Here is an 18921-nt window from a genome sequence, read left to right as displayed (position 1 = left end):
AAATAAACTAACTTGGTTTTAGTGAGAGACTGCCAATTTAATTTTTGGCTCTGAAACAGCAATTCAGGAATTTAATGCGAGCTGAAGCTTCTTTCAGTATCCAGATTTGGGAGTTCGACCCTAAATATCCAATCACTGTACAGCATTCTGGAGGTGATTTTCCTATGTTAAGTGGTGGCACACAATTAAAGCATATATATACACAGTATTACAGCTTGGTTAGGCAATCTTCTTAATCAATGAACACCTAAGCAAAAAGCTTTTTAAGATCTTTGAGGAGAAAGGCAGACTGCAGTAGAGGTTAAACATTTCTCTGACCTTCCCTCCAAGCTCAGGCAATGGACAATACAAATACTAAGTACTTTCACCATGACAATTCTTTGTCATTTGCACAGTTACTTTTTAACTTACCAAGAGAACACAGTAATGTTTTATATATGCACACTCCCATATAGCATATAGGTAGCTTGGCATTCCTCAGCTGATGTTACCATCTGGCCATTACACCTTGGAATGGAACACAAACAAATGTATTCTCTAAAACACTTTAAGAAAGCTAACCTGGACATCCCTAACATAGCAGGCAGCAGAAGCACCATTTATTGCTTGCTGCCACTTACATCTACCACCCCACTGCCTTTAAGCAACAGTACTAATGTCACTTCACCTTTCTCTTACTGTTCTCTAACAGAAAAGAAAACCTCAACACCTAGCTAAAAGAGCTTTCCTAAGAAAATGTTCCTGCTTGCCAGTCTTTGCCTCCTCATCCAAGAAACCACTGGATCATGTAGGACACTGCAGTCTGCCACACTATTTGACATTGTTAAAGCCTAGCACATGTTTTTTTCACAGACCAGTATGCCTGATGGCTGCAAGCATGCCCCAGACTGAGCTTCAGCTCTGATCCTTCCTGAACTTGACTTTCCAGTGATTCTCAGCTAACCTGACCTGGCTCTGCTCTAGATTAAACCTATTTTTCCACATCAGATCTTGTAGAAACGGCTGGCATCCTAAATCCCAATCACACTCTTACTTTATTTTTCAGTTGACACAATGCTTGACTCTGGAACTAATAATGTATCCAGATTCATCTCGTGCCAACAGGATTTCCTTTTGACTCACTAGTGACAAATGAGTTGGGGGGAAAAAACAGAAGACAAAGTCTAAAAGAGGTGGTTTAAGCCATAAAACACTGTATTGGGCTGGCATTTCTAGAATAAGAGTCAAGTCCAACAACAGTATCTGTCTGTAGTCCCCAGATCACCCTGGGGATACAAAATGAGTATACTCAAACAGGCACAACAGAAATAATGATACTATGATATGTGAGCAACAGATAAGCAAGACATCCCCAGATTTACTGGACACTTGAAAAGTGTCCACCTAACCACCCAACAATTACATACAAATAAATTTAAACTTATTCCCAGAAAATATACTAAGTAACTTGTTTGAATCTTCCTCTTCATCTAATGGAGTTTATTTTAAGGGAGAAATTTTGCTTTAAAGGCTGTCTACCGATAAGGTGACTGACCTGCAAGAAGTGAGAGCAATGCCAACTTTCCTTTGCATTTTCATTTTTCCATTTCCCTGTCTTTAGGCAGGAAAATACTGTCAACCTTGCCCCTATGCAGACACTAAAGAGCAAGAAGATAGGAAGCATGTAAAAAGTAAGACCTTTATTTTTATTTAGTTGGAGCAGGTACTGCCTTCTAACAGCTGAGTTGAGTATTTATATGAACAGATATATCTGACATAACTGAACTGTGGAGATGCCTAATGTAAGATTTGGCTAGAAAAAATGAGGGAAGCTACTCTTTAAAAAACAACAGCATCACAAACTTGATTCTAATGCTGTCTCAAGTATACAATCTCTCAAAAATACAGAGCTCAATTCTAGATTGCTTCCATTAATTGCCAGTGCTGCCCCAGGAACTGCCCTGCACACTTCCTGAGCTTCAACTGAAAAAAATCACTGAGTCCGTGCAGCCCCTCTCACTAGTCTATTCATATTACCTTTTGTACTTAGTGCATTAGTGCAGTGTATTAAGCTAACTGCTTAATTCTACTACTTCATCACATACTTAGAATTAAAATACTTGATAAACTAGAAGAGCAAATGCACGCACTTGATATGGACACTTTTCCCAGTAAAGATTCTCTCTGAAGGATGCGCAGCACATCTTTGAATAACCCCATTAGAATGGAAGAAAGAGATGCTCACCAGGACAAGTCACTGAAAATGCAGCATTTCCAAAGTTTCATATCTGACAAGGACTGTGAAAAATGGAAACTTTCTGCTTCTGTCCTTCCCAGACAAACTGGGAAAAAGTGCCTCCTGGACACTTTCTTCAATAGTTTATTGAAGCATGTTTCCATAAAAATGAAAGCCAAAGACGATGCTAAGGAAGTTGAGGAATAACTAACCTATAGAAGTGAATGGAAAAAACTACACACACACTGCTTGTAGAGCTTTTCTAAAAAGCAACCATGCAATGAAGAATTATGAAGAATTCAAGAAAATTCATATACCATTGGTAATTGGGATTGATAGTTTATAAAGTGGGTTGGGGTTTTTTTATTTTTTTATTTAGTTTTCTTTCAATTCCTTCAGTTTCAAATTTTGGGTTCTGATTGAACTTTATTATCTAAGGGATGGGAAAGCTAATAATCCTATTTTTTCAAGTGATATTAAGCCTTATGAAGCTATAACTGGAACTCAGCCCCAGGCTGAAGACATGAACTAAGTACAGTCACTTACCTGAAGATATTCCCAAGACTTGCTTATATGAACTAGTTGTTCAGGTATGGAATAAAAAAACCGGCCCTCCCAGAAACGTTACATTTTCAGAAGGGATCATGATTATTTAGCACTTCATAGACACCACGATTCTTTTTCAGACCCTGACATTTTAGTTGCACTGTATTCACTAAAATTTTCCCAATACTTCTGCCTCAGAACAATTTACCTCTCTGGAAAACAGACGTTGTTAGAACCACCTTGAGAACAGCACTCCTAAATTAATCCCAGCTATTTGCATGAGGAAAAAAAAGATTCAAACACTAGATTGACAGATGAAACAAATTAACTGACTGGTTTACCTGCTTACAGGTAAAGCAGTGGTGGGAAAAAAAGGGCCAAGGGAAAAAAAATCCAATCTTTTTCTCAGAAAGTAGACACTAGCCCTGAGACAAAACAAGACAACAATGATCACACTTTTGGAAAAACAGCAGTTGTTCAGTCACAGGACCAGCCAAGCTCAGAGGCTTATGTCTTTCCAGAGATGTTTCCCATTTCTGACACTGGAATAGTTTCAGATGGCCAAACCATCCAAATTCCACTACGTTTTGAATCTCCTGGTTTAGAACCTTCCCTTCAGGTACACAACTAATTAAGAGATGATGTATGCTGTTCTTAATATTCCCCTTATATTTACATGTGAGATGTCCTAAATTCTTATCTCTCAACTCTGTGGAGTGCTCCCCCCCTGAAAAATTTCAGCCATAAGCAGAACCTTGACAACATAGCCCAAAGTAGAAGCCTGCTCATTTTCACCAACTTTTAGAGGCTTTAGAAATTAAAGCAATCCAGATAAACCTTACTCAACAGGGTAAGTGTACATCTTATAAAAGAGAAAATACTCCACAGCTGACTTTCACACATTCGTAAAAATGTATAAAAAACATTATTCAGAAATCAATTCTGAAAGGGTGATTGGGGTCTAATAAAGACTCTCATATTCAAGATTCCTGTAAGTACAGCTATTTCATTACTAATGCAGACTCTCTGGAAGCAAATCAACTGTTCAGTAAACAAAGTTAGGAACAATTTTTATTTCTAGTTTTTATCTATTTTTGATAGTTTCTGGTCTTGACAAACATATATTTTGTCAACTGAACAGCTAGTTCTTCTGGGCCGTAATACTGTAGTTTTTCTTGGACAAAAATAGCTTTTCAATTATGTTCAAATATTTTAACTGATGTCAGACAATCTTCAGAGGATTTTCAAAAAGCTGTCTGGGTGGTTAAGCTTATTCAGTGACATGAAATCATTCTAACCACCTGAGAATCAGCCAGAGACCTGCAAACAAGCTACCAGAGCACAAACATGGCATCAAGGTTTAACCAGCTCCTTGAACAGCCCACAGGGACACTTACAAAGAGAAAGCTTAACCAACTTTTCCTCTTTCCACTGAAGGGAGCTACCTTGATTAATACTGCACACAGGGACCATTTCTGCAGAGCGGCTCACAGCATCTGACCTTGTGAGACTAGTTCCACTGTCTATAATTAGAATAGCTGAATAAAATCAGGTGGTGGTTTTTTTTTTTTTTTTTTTTTCTTTCTTTCTTTTCTTAAGCCAAAGTTAACTCCCAGCTAGGTCTTAAATTTGAACATAAATTCAACTGATATTGTAAGGGTAAATGCTGCCTGCTTAAAGTCACTGATAGCTCAAGATGAAAGCTTCCTGATGTGAGAGACTAGTAATCATGTGCAACTTGCAGTAGATTCATACAAAATATAAAAAGCATTTTCAAAGCAAGGGATGTAATGAACATAGCATTCCTATGCTACTAAGAATATGCTATGCTTCAACACTTACTGAGTTCAAGTTTCAACGTTGTCCAAAAATTCTAATGTGTCAATTCAAATGTGGAGTACCTTATAAAGCCTATGCTATATAATTTATTTAAGCTCCAAATGGAATTTATAACATTTATCAGTTATATTATTTTTTTGTGTGGCTGTTAGCCATGATTCTGCATTTTTTCCCTATTCCTGTCAAATAGTCATCATCCCCCAGGAATGTTGTTTGTGAATGTCCTACCAGTCAGACTTACAGTTAAAATTATGACCTTGAAATTCCTGAAGAAACTGAATTGCAGATAGTTTTTATGCTTTCAAAGAAAATCCAGGCAGGCAATACACAGATTTAAAAAAACACTACAAGTCTATTAAATGCACAGAATGTGTAATTACCATATTACAATATCTTGCTATGCATAAGCTAGATATTCAACCATAAAACAAGTTCTGAGAACTGAGCCAGCAGTCTGATGCTGTGAATTTGGCTCTATTGTCATTACAGAGAAGGATCAGTATTTTAGCTCTAAATTTTCCAAGTTAATGGATTGCCACATCATAGTATACACAACATGCTTTACCTGATATGTGTCCTTCTGATTAAAAACAGATGTAAGTGTTTGTCCCCATAATTGTTACACTAAATTTTATCTTTCAAGCTACAAAACAATGTAAAACCCAGCAGGACTACAAGTAAGACATGGAAGTTTCCTGAGTTAAGATATTTCTTTCGTAAGCGCAGTTTGAAAGTTACTTTAAGCTTGCCAGCTGGCTTAAGAAACTCTTTTTTGGAAAAAGGCATCTTAATTTCTCTTTCAGAAGCAAGACCTAGTCTCAAATTCCATCTGGTATCTGCTTAATATCTGGCAATCCTAGCTCTACTCTGACTGTGCCACTGGCTGCTGAACTAGTAAATCCTTGTATCAGGTTTCCTTCTACAGACCTAAGCCAATACTAGGTTCAACTGCAAATCCAGGATCACCTTTTTTCTCTCCTGTTTATTTTTCGCCATAACCTACACATCATATACACCTTAGCAATGTCAGAGCTTGCATGCCAATGTATCATTACATGTACTGTCTTCGCTCTGAGAAGTTTGGGTTTTATTCAGGTTTGTTTAGATACTAACACATCATCAAGGCACAAATATTTCTTTCATCATTATATGATGTTTTGTTACTGGCCATTTAAACCCAGCTAGAGTAGCCCTTTTATGTACAAAGTACCCTTCCACAGTACAATTTACAGTAATTCTATTACAAATGAGGTTGGTAGCCAGAGAGAAGTCTTACAAATTCCCATATGTCGTTTTAATTAAGATTAGAAATTTTATCTGTTGAAAAGACACTGATTCTATGCAAATTGAGACTACTCCCTACTAGCATTCATAAACAGGAATAAAATTAGCTCTTTCATGATAACTGAACCATACCAGCATAGTCCCAAGTAATTGTAACTCAGGTCTGTTTTTACTCTCAATCCATACTTCCCTAATAGAAACATAGTATTTGAACATGAGCAACAAACCTCACTCAAAGTAACCCAAATTATAGATAATTTCACCGAAGGTTTTTTTGTTACAGCTTCAGACATCTGTCCTGAGGGTAACCTGAAAAAGGTGTAGCGGACACCCAGCAACAACTACTGTTTTTTACTGCCACGTGGTTTTGCTCCTCCTGCAATGATGGAGAGGCAATCTTAACTGCTTCTTTTCCCCATTAACTTCATTAGCTGTAGTCCACTGATGAACATGAGTTTCTAAAAGGTCTGACATGCTTAACTGAAGAGGGTGAAACTTGGGCAAAACATCCTGTTCTGTTTCTGGTGGCAAGGCAGTAGCACTTTGAACCTAGGGATGGTTGCTCCACAGACAGTGTCCAACCCACAGGCACACCTTAACTAGAAGATGACAACTGCAGACACTGACCTTCACACCTCTGCCCATACGGAGATGCACAGACAACTTGGTTGTTCCTCAGGCAACTGTTAAGTTGTCACAAGCTTCAGAAGAGGGTATTCAAGAAAAACCCCAAGCACAAAAAACCCTCAACCAGTTAAAACCAAATCCCACAGAAAAAAATCCCACCAACTAAAACTATTCCCCATCCCCATGTCATACCCCCCAAAAAACCAAGCAACAACAACAAAATAAAAAAAATCCAACCCAAAACCAAACCAACAGCCCCCAAAAAAACCCATTCTAATTAATATGTGCATGCAAATCTGTGAACTGCCATAGCTCTGCATCTGCTCTGTGAGCGGTTGATGCACCTTAGCCCCCCTAGAACTCTCATTTAATAGGTCACAAATTTTCAAGAGGTGAAAGATCTGTGAATTAGGAGCATAACCCCAAAGGTAATTAACACTTGCAACTCTGAGCTCATGTCCTCTTCTATGAGGACACCTACGCAAAAAGCTGAATAATTTTAACCAAATGAATTTGAATCATACTCATCCCTACACCACTTTAAATTACATGGAATAGATCTTTAGTACAGAGTTACCAAATTAATAAGGGTTAAACTTGTTTAATCAAGTTTCCACAAGATTCTGTTTGAATCTGCTTAAGATCACTGTAGTGCACATTTAGACCATAATTCTTGGTTCCTATGCATCTTCAAAGCTTGCCATTTTCTGGAGAAACCCGTCATACCTCAAGACACACCTTGCTAGAAGTCAAATTTTATTTGGTTTGCATGGCAATGTTTTATTAGCTAGGTAGCTTCTGTGAGAAACTGCCAGAAGCTTCCCCCACATCCAAGGCCAGATGGGCTCCAGGACAGACCCACTGCAGGCCAAGGCTGAGTCCATTAGCAACAGCAGCACTTTTGGGACAACATATTTAAGACGGGAGTTGGAGGGGTCAACTTGTCACAGTGCCCTTCTTGGAGCAGCAGCTTCATCTACCCAAGCTAGCTCTGACACTGTGATCAGTCGGGGAACACTCCTCTGGATCCTGGGAACCAGAGGAGCAGTTACGGGGGTTTTCCCCTTATCACAGGAGAGACCATACTGAAAACGGAGGGAGGAGCTGGATCAGCTGAAGAGCAAAGTCCAAGGTGTTTATTCAGTCCCACCTGGGGACATCTGAACCTCAGGGAAGCTGCTCCAGCTTCTTTACCTAACTCTCTAGAAGCCGGAAGGAAAAACTGAATGACAGACAGGGCCCGTAGGAGGGGACTGGGAGGAATGTGGGAGGATTGACAGGGAAGAGAAGCAGGGACAAACCTTGGAACATAACATTTCTCAGGAGAACAGGGGAGTGCAGAACAAACCATTATAACAAAAATGAAAACATAAAATACAATATGAAAATAAATAACACAGAGCACAATGCAACATCAACTGCTGGGGGAACAACAGCAGCAGAGAAAGGAGTGAGAATATGCAAGGCAACAACTCTGCAGACACCAAAGTGAAGTGAAGAAGGATGGGGTGGAGGTGCTGCAGGCGCCGGTGCAGAGATTCCTCTGCAGCCCATGGTGAGACAGGCTGTCCCAGTGCAGCCCATGGAGGACCCCAGGCCAGAGTAGATAAATGCCTGAAGGAGGATGTAACACTATGGGAATGACAAGCTGGAGCAGTTTGTTCCCAAAGAATTGCACCTGTAGAAGAGACTGCCATGGAAGAAGTTTGTGAAGGATTATCTCCCATGGGAGAGAATTCACACTGGAGCAGAAGAGTGTAAGGAGTCCTCCTACTGAGGAAGAAGGAGCAGTAGAGACAACATGTACATCCTACTGACTGTAGCTCCCATTCCCTACCCCACTGTGCCTCTAAGGGAGAGGTGGTAAAAAATGTAGTTAGAAGTTAAGCCTGGAAAGAAGGTGTTAATAAGATTAGGGTTTATTTCTCATTATCCTACTCTGAAATGATTTGCAGTAAATTAAACTGATTTCCCCAAGCTGAGTCTATCTTATCCTGATGACAATAACTGGCAAGTGGTCTTCCCTGCCCTTATCTTGACCCACAAGCCTTGTGCTGTATTTTTTCTATCTGTAGTAAGTTGACCCTGGGTAGATGGCAGGCACTCACCCAAAGACTCTTTATCACTACACTCCACCCTGGACAAGGGAGAGAAAATATACTGTAACATTCATGAGCTGAGGTAAGGACCAGAAGAGATCACTCACCAAATCCAATCAGAGGCAAACCAGGCTGGAATTACAGATAACAACTGAATTTATTACTAAGAAAATCAGAGCAGGATGAGAAGTAAAGTAAGACCTTAAAACACCTTCCTCCCACCCCTCCCTCCTTCCTAAGCTCTACCTCCTACCCCAGCAGCACAGGGAGAAAGGAATGGGCGTTATGGTCAGCTCATCCCAGGTTGCTTCTCCCATTGCCCAGGGAGAGGAGTCCTTCCCCAGCTGCAACATGGGGTCCCTCCCACAGGAGATAGTTTATCACAAATTTCTCCAATATGAGTCCAGCTCACAAACAGTTCTCTGCAAATGGCTGCAATATGAATCCATCCCATGGGCAAGAGAACTCCTCAAACTGCTGCAGCATGGATCACTCTTGCATGGGGTGCAGTCCTTCAAGGACAGGCTGTTCCAGCACTGGTCTCCCACAGTATCACAAGTTCTACCAGGACGCTTCTCCAGTGTGGGCTCCTCTCTCCACCAATCTGCAAGTCCCTGCCAGGAGCCTGCTCCAGTGTGGGCCTCCCACAGGCTCACAGGCTCCTCTCAGGAATCCATTTGCCCCAGCATGGGTCTCCTCCACGGGCTGCATGAGGATCTCTGCATCCCCATGCTTCTCCATGGGCTGCAGGGGCACAGCTGCATCACCACAGGCTCCACATGCCACAGAGGAATCCCAGCTTTGGTGCTCCTGCCCCTCCTTCTCTACTGACCTTGGTGTTCGCAGAGTTGTTTCTCTCACATTTTCTCACCCTGCTCTTCTCTGGCTGCAATTATGACTGTGCAATGACTTCTTTTTTCTTTCTTCTTCCTAAATCTGTTATCACAGAGGCATTACCACCATTTCTAATTGGCCAAGCTTTGATTTGAGCTGCCAGGGACTGGCTCTGCCAGACATGGAAGAAGCTTCTAGCAGCTTCCCACAGAAGATAAGGCCCTATAGCCTACATGCTACCAAACCTTGGCCATGCAAACCCAATACACTACCCATATAGATGAGGAGGGGACTGATGTCCCTGGGTCCACCCAGAAGTCAACCCACAACAAATCAAACATATTGATAAGGTAACAGAAGATGTCCAAAGGTTACTGAAATATAAAACTGACTCTAGGGTTTTGGATGGGCAGACCTTTTTAAATAAAATCTGCATGTCTGTCTTCTAAGACTCATCTATTATTTAGGCTATGACAATCACAATCACCACAGCATTTGACTGAGCATCACCACTACATTCTTATTTTTCACTGAAGAGTTTTACTTTCAGCAAATTAAATACAAGCATCTCAAAACAATCTCTATTTTGGGCAAAGCCCAAGCAGAAGAATGACTTTTCATTCTACCCTGACTGTCCCAGTGAAGCAAGTTTATCCTTCAGGAAACCAGTATTTCTTTCCCACACTGCTTAAGGTGCCTGCAGTTTACCATATGCTTACTCTGTTTAGGTTCTTGTGATCTATGACTTCAACCTTCTGTAGGCAAGTGTGTGAACAGTTCCTTATTTTCACTTCTACCACAGCAGATTCAGCATTCAGCTTAGAAAAAAAGGTTTCAGCTTTCCTCTATGAAACTTATAGCACCAAATTTAATTTAAAAAGCACTCTCACAATAAGATTAAGCAATGAAAGAATTGCATTACCTGAAAATACAAATATTTTCAAATTGATATATTTGTCTTTGAAAAACATTTTTTAAAACTGCAACTTAAGATCTTGCTTCTAGCTAGAAGCAGAACTAGTTAGCAAGATTGCACATTGTTCAAAATATTGGTTACTGCAGTTTAATTATGTTCAAACTAACATTTAATGTTCCTTCTTCACCTGTTTCCTGGCTAAACACGACTTTGAGACTTTTTTGTTCAAGCATAAAACCAGACAACTTATTAGATCTTTCTGTTCCAGGCTCCACATGAAATATTCTTATTTTCTCAGTGTAATTTGTATTTACATTGATACAGTACTTCTTCTGAGATTACTCTTAAGAGTTTGATGAAAAGCAACACACAGATCAAAAGGATGCCAAACACAAGAACACACAGAGGACTAAAGCACATAATTGTAAAACCTCATTTTCAACTCCTCAGTCTTTGCAGAATTTCAGCTACCACATTCAAGTTCCCTATGCAAGATCTCCGGCTGAACCTCAAATTAGCTTTGGGCAATTCCTGAAATAAAAGGTTTAGGGAGATCAGGACAAAACCCAGAGGATCATTAAGAATATAAGCAAATATAAAAATTTAAGCTCAAATATAAAGAAAGGTGAAAAGGTAACAATAAAATAGGGACAACAATAACTACAGGTATACATAGGTATAATCCAGAAATATTTGCCTCCTTCTCTAGTATGCAGACTTAAAAGCAAGTAGAAAATTGTACACCAGAAGCAAGAACATTTGCAGACCAACCATGCAGATAAAAAACTAGTTATGAGTGCTTAATTATTACAGTATTACAGCTTCTCTCTATTCATCTCCAAACTTACTCAATGCCCACAGAGATTAAGTGCCAGGGTGTCTCTTCTTCGGTGAAATCCCATCTAATCTGCTACTAAGTCAAAAAAGATGTATCAGAAAAATGCAAGAGTGATATTCTCCAGCATGACAGTCAGCTATTCTTGCCTCTTCAGTACTCCTAGATGCCACAGGACTACTACAGTCTCTTTGATTCCACCAAGTGACAATTTGATGACAATTTGGCATCAGTTTCTAGAAGCAGTGCACATTCTGAAATAACTCGGTAGAAGCTGGATTTTTGAACATAACATTTCACAGCTCACAAAGAACACAAGTCCAAGGCATCTTGAACTGTATACCTGTTGATACAAAACTACCTTGGAAATTCATCTATGGATCGGTATTATATTTGTAAGAATTCTGAAGGCAAGTTCACCCTTGCCACAAACTCATTTTCGATGCTCCTCCTCATAAAATCCATGAAAACACATTGCATTTTCTGTATGCTTCCACCAATATAAACAACAGAGAGCAAATAACAAAAGGACCATTCCCTGAACGGGAATAAAATCACCACACTCAGAATGTTTACTGCCCATCAAATCTCCATTTTAAACATGTCAGAAGGGTCACAAAAAGACAGTATGACATATTCTTATTCATACTAACTATATAAATATAACTCCAGTAGTGCAAGTCAAGATTTTGCAAGCTATATTAATTTATACACTCTCCTATCCAAAAGAAAAACCTTCAGCAGTATTTTATGCAGAAAGTAATCATATGAAGCCAAGTAGGCTACATTTATGGGTCAACTTGTACATCAAGCTTTCAGAATGTTATCTGGTAGGTAGCTTCACAAGATACCTACAGGAGGGTTACTGACCAGATCTTACAAACTCTACCAATCCCCCGTAACTGCTTCACACTTACAAGATTAATAAAAGGGGTTCCTGTATATTGTTGGGCTGCCCACACACACACCTGGACACAGCCACAAACACAGAATGGCTTGAGTAGAAAGGGACCTAAAAGATGATGTAGTTCTGCCAGCCACAGACAGGGATATCAACCCCTCGATCAGGTTGCCCAGGGCCTCATCCAGCCTGGCTTTGAACATTTCCAGCAATCAGGCATCCACAACTCCATACCAACAGTAAATGTCACCCAATAAATAAATCAAGCTTGTCCTAAACACTGTATTGCAGAGAGTAAGATTTTTAGGTAACTTTCACTTCAACGGAGATTACTTCCACTCCACATTCCAGTTTACCCTCCTGAAACAGTTTGCAATTTTCCACTAGTCTTCTAACAAATCACTTCTAGAGGAGGTATTAGACCAGATGTTACCATTAAACCAGAAGTTTGACTAACTGCAAACAAGGACTGTACAGTTTTACAACTTAACTATCACTGTTATCTGGGTTCTGATGCAGTCCAACTACTGTTCATCTCAAATAAAAAATCCTTGGCCATATATGAAACCTCTAAAAAAATAAATCAAAGTAGCTGGTCTGACTCTGCAATTACCAAACCCATTTTCACTTCTGTAGTGCTGAAGTGCCATTCCAAGTAACAGGTCCTCCTATCTCCTGTACCTCCCCTCTGGAGCTCTACATAGATAACTCACAAATATCTGCAGTTCATCCTTGACAGAGATGTGTTGCTACTGTTTTTTTTGCTTCCTCCTGATATATGAAACACGCTTTTAAGAAACTTTTCTTCACTGCAGACACAAAAAAAGTGAAGGCACAATTGGTTAGGTTTCAGAGACTGAGTGGGAAAAATAAGACAAGACTTCAAAAGCTAAAACAACTAATGCAGAGAAACAAAAAGAAACAGCTGCAGGGACTATCTGTATTCATAAATTATTTCAAATTAACTGAAGATGAGGTTAGACAATATACATTATCTGGGCAACAGTTAAGAAGTTAATTTAAGAAAAAACTTTTGCCATCTAATGTCACAAAAAGTTAGAGTAAGCCATACTAATGGAAATGCTGAAGCACATATTTTCCTTTAATCCAGATTACCTACTGAAATTAGGCAATAATAACTGCTATAATTAAAGTAAGAGTCACGTCAATGTCAACAAACCTTGATGCAAAGAACACATTCTCCTGAGTTTCTATGGAAAAAAAAAAAAAACAACAAACCTATAGAGCCTTGTTTTGTCTTCAGTTATGAAAATAAACTGTTCTCCTGTTCCAGGTCTTCAATACTGCCCAAAAATTTAATGCTGTAAGGTTTCCCACAGCTCCACTATGAGGCTTATATTGAAAATTATTTCATGAATGAGTAACAGTGGCACACAATATCCTTTTCGCAGAAGACCTGGTCAAATCATTCAGATTTAGGCCAGCTTCCTGTGTTGCAACAGCTGCAGGAATGATACCAAGTGATCTAAGAAAGTACAGATTTCCTGAAGAGAATTTCAAGCTGGGAAGAAACATGAGATGTTGCTTGTCTGCCACAGGATGCAAATACCACTCCAGTAGAAGGGCTAGGCTGTCCCAGTCCTGCACTATGGTCTAGCCTTCCTCGGACAGGAATGAACTAACCATGTGGACTTACTTGGCAGTCTCTTTTCGTAGCTGCATAGCAGGGATTTACATCAAATAACATCAAGTCCTTAGATTAATAACTATAGAGCGCTGACTGGAACAGTGTACAAGATACTGTCAAATGCCTCCTTTTCTTCTTGGTTCACCTCTAAAAGGTTTCTGTATTTCTATGATGCACATTCCTCTAGGGTCCTATAGTGACTTTCACTCTACTGCTTCAGTAGTAAAAATCACTATTAAAACACTGTTCTTGGGAAAAAAAAAAAGCATTCTGAATAGCTAGAGGGGCCCCAAATAATTTTATATTTCAAAAGCTGCCTAATAGGCAGATTTCCAACCTGGTGTTTACAGCCTTCCTCCCTTTCCTTGCTGCTAGAAGAGAGGAAAATACAGTATGTCAAGAGCTCACAACAGCATGCATGAGCAGGCACACATAAAAATAAAAACTTTTAGTTGGCCAGTGTTTCCTTACACATTCTAAAGCTTGAGAGATGAGAGTGTCAAGCCATAACCTACTGCTGGTTTTGAAGGTAACCTCATTTAACCACTTCATGAAGAAACAGTCTGTACCAGTAGACAAGGTCTTTGACTTTCCCACAAGTAGAATTGGCCTACTACAAGCAAACTGCCATAACTTCATCAAAATATTACTTCTTCTATGCCTGTCTCACCCAGTTGCCTCACGGATGACAGGACTTAAGGAAAAAGCCATGCTCTAAGGTACTAAATATCTACTACACTCAACTGTTAAACAACTTTGAAAACTCAATCAACTTGAAAACAGGTCTATTAATGGCATTCAAGTACAAAAACACTTCTTTTTTTTTTTTGTCTGCTTCATGCAAGAAGAATAGAAACAGGCCGTCTTAACCACATCTGAGCAGGAAAACAAAGTTTACCTTGAAATATGAAGGTATAGTTACTGTAGATATTCCTTTCATCTCTTTGAACAAGGAGGCTGTCTAAAATATCCCTCTACCTGACCTAGATGCAACAGCACACAGCAGAAGCTTGCCCCAACTCAGCAGGGATGCAGCACACTGACACCACACAGTGCACTTCGGTCTGCTTTTGGATTTGTTCTGAAGTAAAGGAGTGGCAGCAAACCACAACCACAAACTAAACACAGACTTCTGTCACACAGCTTATGCTGACTGATCTGTTTTACTAAGGGAGCAATTTTGATTAAAACTCACAACTTAAGGCTAACCTGATGAACACTCTTGAATGTCAGCTAGGTATCAGACAGTCATCTAGTGCCTATTACTTAAAAAGGCCAATCCATAAAGGATCCACCTACCCTCTCAGCATACACGCAAGGACAAGAGTGCCTGTTTTTATCGGTAAGATATCCTTATCCTTAAGAGCACCTCTCTGTACCTAACTCTGAGCAGCCAGCAGAACTCTATGGATGACAGGATTGGCACGGTAGCAGTAAGCATCAAGTACTCAAGTACTTCTGTGACTCTTGCACTTCCCACATCCCAGATGATAGGTGGACAACTGTTTATTTTAGTTCCCTGTCACATTTACTAACTGCGAGATCACAAGCTACAGCATAGCCTTCAGCACACTTCCTTCCTCCAACCATAGAAGCAATTTCTCTCTCCTTTTGTAGGCCCTCACCTAGATTCCCATCTGTTTGCCTCTGCTCCAGAAAAACTCTCAATTAACAAGACAGTCAGTTCTACTCTGCAAAAACTGGCACAGCGCAGAAAGAACTGTCATGGCTCACTTCAGATTTATTTTTGATGAACTGCCCTACAGGAGAGCTTTGGAACAAAATAGCACAATTTTAATTCCACTCAGAAAACTTATGTAGTGCACATATATAGTAATAGAAGCATAAGTACAGACAGTAAGGACTATTGGGTTTTTTCCCCTGATATAAAAGTCCTGTGTTTCCTTTTTTTTTTGTTCTTTCAACTCTGTTCTGCAGATTATTTCACCCCCAGGCAGACAGGTGCTCCAAGTATGATCATCTCTGCTGCAAAAAAGATACATGGCGCTTATACTGCACAGAGTAATTCCAAACTCAGTTACTTGGGTACTGATAATACTACGGTTTTACACTACAGCTTGAAGTTAAACCTGAAGCGGCTCATACCACTACAAGAAGCATCCCTGAAAACATATGGGTAGCAAAGGAATAAAGCATCACATCTAACCAGTTTATTTTTGCAAAACCTTTAATGTGAATAGTACAAGTATCCAACACTACTTACTCAGTTCATTTTTATCTAGAATGAAGACCACAGGATAGATTTTGAGCAAGAGTCAAAAAAAGATGCAATGAATAATAAAAATGAAAACACTCAACTCTGCCAAGTTTGGTTGGGGTTTCTTTTCCCTCCCAAAAGCTTCTGATTTTAATATAGAGGCAATGTTCAAAGTTTTTCATAGAGATAAGAGACTCTTTCCAAAGGGAAACATACTTGTTTTTGAATGGTTATTCTTAAAGGCAATGTGATTGCTTCACTGCCTTTTAATCATAATTCATAGAAAGAAAGAGTCTCTTGTCTCCTTTTCTTGTAACAGTAATTTCAACATATACTTCACTGTGAAAATAGTACTGAAAAGTCTTTGTCATACACTGTCTACTCATCTCATCCTGGGGTAAGATGTAGCTGCTATATGTGGAAAATTACAATTACACTAATCAAAACATCTAAATGCAAGAACACATACACAACCTCTATGATTTCCAATCTGGGCATCTCTGATATAGCCTCTCTCTTGGAACTGTACTACCTTACTATCGTACCCTAAAGCAGTATAGAAAAAGATTTTCCTTTTTTGTTTTCGTTTACCCTGAGCAGCATAACCCATGCCTTCAAGATGGAAATGGGAGTAAAAGCACGCTATTCTTTTTTTCGCAGAAAACCTTGGTTTCTCACTCTCTTTTGTATTCTAGGGCCAATGCGAGAACAGTCAGATTTGGTTTTATTCTCCCCTCAGCAAAGTTTGTTTTCCTTCCACCACTTCTTCACCAATGCACGCAGAAGGGTACAAGGATCTCTGGATCATTAGACGGGTTTGGCGCAGGAAACGTCAGTCAAATTCTTCCATTTGCTTTGACACGAGCGATGGTGGGGTGTTCAGACGAGGCGAACCGTCCCTGTCATTTCCTTCTCATTTTGTGACAAGCAGGAAGGGAACTCGCAGGCCACCGCGCTGTCTACTTGTCCCACTCCGTGGCCAACCCAGGCACCAGCCCCGGCGGGCTGCCTCGGCCGGCCGCGCCCGGCCTGACCCCCCCCCGCCTCGCCCCCACACACCGGCCGGAAAGAGCGAGCGCCTTCTCTCCCGCGGCCGGACTAGGTGGGGCTCAGCTCGGACTTCCCGCTGACAACGCCGGCGGCGGCTGGGCACCGTCCCCTTCCCCGCCCGCGGCGGGGTCGAGCCGGGCGTCACCCGCCCCTCCCCGCGGCCGTCCGGGCCCCACGTCGCGGCCCCGACCCGCGGGGTTACAACTTTCCGCTTCCGCTCTAACTTCTGCTCCGGGGACCGGAGGGCGGGGGGCGGCGGCGAAAGGCAAGGCCGGGCCCTGGACGCGGCCACGACGGCTGCCCCTTAGCGCCCCGCTCCCCCCACCCCCCCTCGGGGTCCCACCACGCCTGAGGCCGGACGAGGCGGCGGCTCCCGGTTCCACTTCCGCCATGTTCCAGGCTGGTGCCCCTTCGCTCAGAGCGCGCCGCTCCCCACCGTCGCCGCCCCCCCTCTCGCCGCCGCCCCCACCCCACCCCGCCCCGCCTCGCCTCGCCTCGCCTCGCCTCGCCACCTGTACCAGAGACGCCGCGCCGCTCCCCGCCACAGTGGCGCGGCCCGGCCCGGCCCGGCCCGCGTTGCCCGCCGCTACCCACCGGACAGCGCCCCCGCTCCCCGCCGACCGTGCGCCGCCTCGCCGGCCGATCCCGCTGCGCCGCGCCCGCTGCGCTCCGCTCGGCTCCGCTCGCCGCCTGTGCCGGGGCGCGGCTCGGGGCCGTCGCCGTGACGCCGCACGCCCAGCCTCGCTCTGGCGCGGCGGGGGCGGAGGGAGGGGCGGGCGCGGGGAGGGCTGACCCCGCGCGCCGCCCCCCGCGCAGGCGCGCGGCCGCCCCGCCCCGCCCCGCCCCACCCCGGCCCGGCGGCGGCGGCGTGAGGGAGCCGGGGGCTGGGTGCTCCTGGCCGTGGCGCCGCCCTTCTGCCCGCGTCCTTCCCGGGTGCTCCCGCTGCGAGCCGGGCTTAGCTACGGCTCAAAGGTGCGCCAAAAGCCCATTGTGGTTGCTGAAAGTTAACTAAGAACGTAAAGAGCTGGAAAAGTAGATGCCCTTGCATTTCTAAAAGGGTGTTGAGATCTACTGGGGAAAGGTGTTTCAGAGATGCCGCATACTGCTGGTTTTATGTGGATCGTTGTGCCTCTGGATGTGAAAAGTCTTGCCCATACAAAGCAGGATTCCCAATGCCTGCAAATAATTACGGTATTAGCTTTTCTGTTACTTAAGTCCTAAAATATGTAAATCACTCCCCCCCCCCCCCGAGTGTCACTCATATTTTCATGTTACAAAGGGTTTAGCCGATAAAGATTAAAAATAAATGAGCATTTATGTTTCCAGGAAACACTTAGTAAGCGAATAGTTAACGTGGTGCTTTTGGATAAAACTTGTGCTCTGAGGAAGTCCACGGCACTTCCACACTTACACAAGAGTGTATCAAACTGACAGGAAGTTGCAGTGAGGCTTCTGGCAAGGAGAGTGGGTGTGGAGGAAGCAGTGGCTTTCTGTTTGTAGGACAGATAGAAAACGGAGACGTCATGACTTCAAGTGAATCTGTGGGAGATGCTGAAGCTCAGAGCAGGGTCAAAGGATGATTACTGAAATGAGCTGCCCTTGGTAGGGAAGACTTCATCGTGATACAGGGCAGCCAGAAAGTAACACACTTTAAAAAAGATGTTTCTTTTAGAGTGTTGCTCCCAAATCCTGAACATCATAAAATCTCTTCCAAAGTCCAGACAAATCTCTCGGTGTTTTACAGCTTAAACCCACGTGCAGTCCTTTGATAATGAATCCCTGTAAAAGATGGATAATGCAAGAGAGCTGTGGTTGTGGGAAATCAAGTCCATAGAAACCAGTCCTTTCTCAGCAAGGCATCCTATGCAGGACAAAAATCATTAATGAGATGAATAGGTGAAATACAGCC

At 42.1% G+C, this 18921-nt stretch overlaps 1 protein-coding gene across 1 annotated transcript in view; it reads right to left on the bottom strand.

Moving 5' to 3' along the window:
• RAP1B (RAP1B, member of RAS oncogene family) overlaps positions 1 to 17720 on the bottom strand; it is a 31760-nt gene extending 14040 nt beyond the window's left edge. The window contains exon 1 of the mRNA XM_040061336.1: positions 17607 to 17720. The gene's annotated coding sequence lies outside the window, so the exon portion shown is untranslated. The remainder of the gene's footprint in view (positions 1 to 17606) is intronic.
• Between the last annotated feature and the right edge of the window lie 1201 nt (positions 17721 to 18921).

The sequence above is a fragment of the Hirundo rustica genome, chromosome 4 (genome assembly GCF_015227805.2).
Source record: "Hirundo rustica isolate bHirRus1 chromosome 4, bHirRus1.pri.v3, whole genome shotgun sequence".
In the NCBI taxonomy this organism is placed as follows: domain Eukaryota; kingdom Metazoa; phylum Chordata; class Aves; order Passeriformes; family Hirundinidae; genus Hirundo; species Hirundo rustica.
This window is presented reverse-complemented; position numbering and strand designations above follow the sequence as displayed.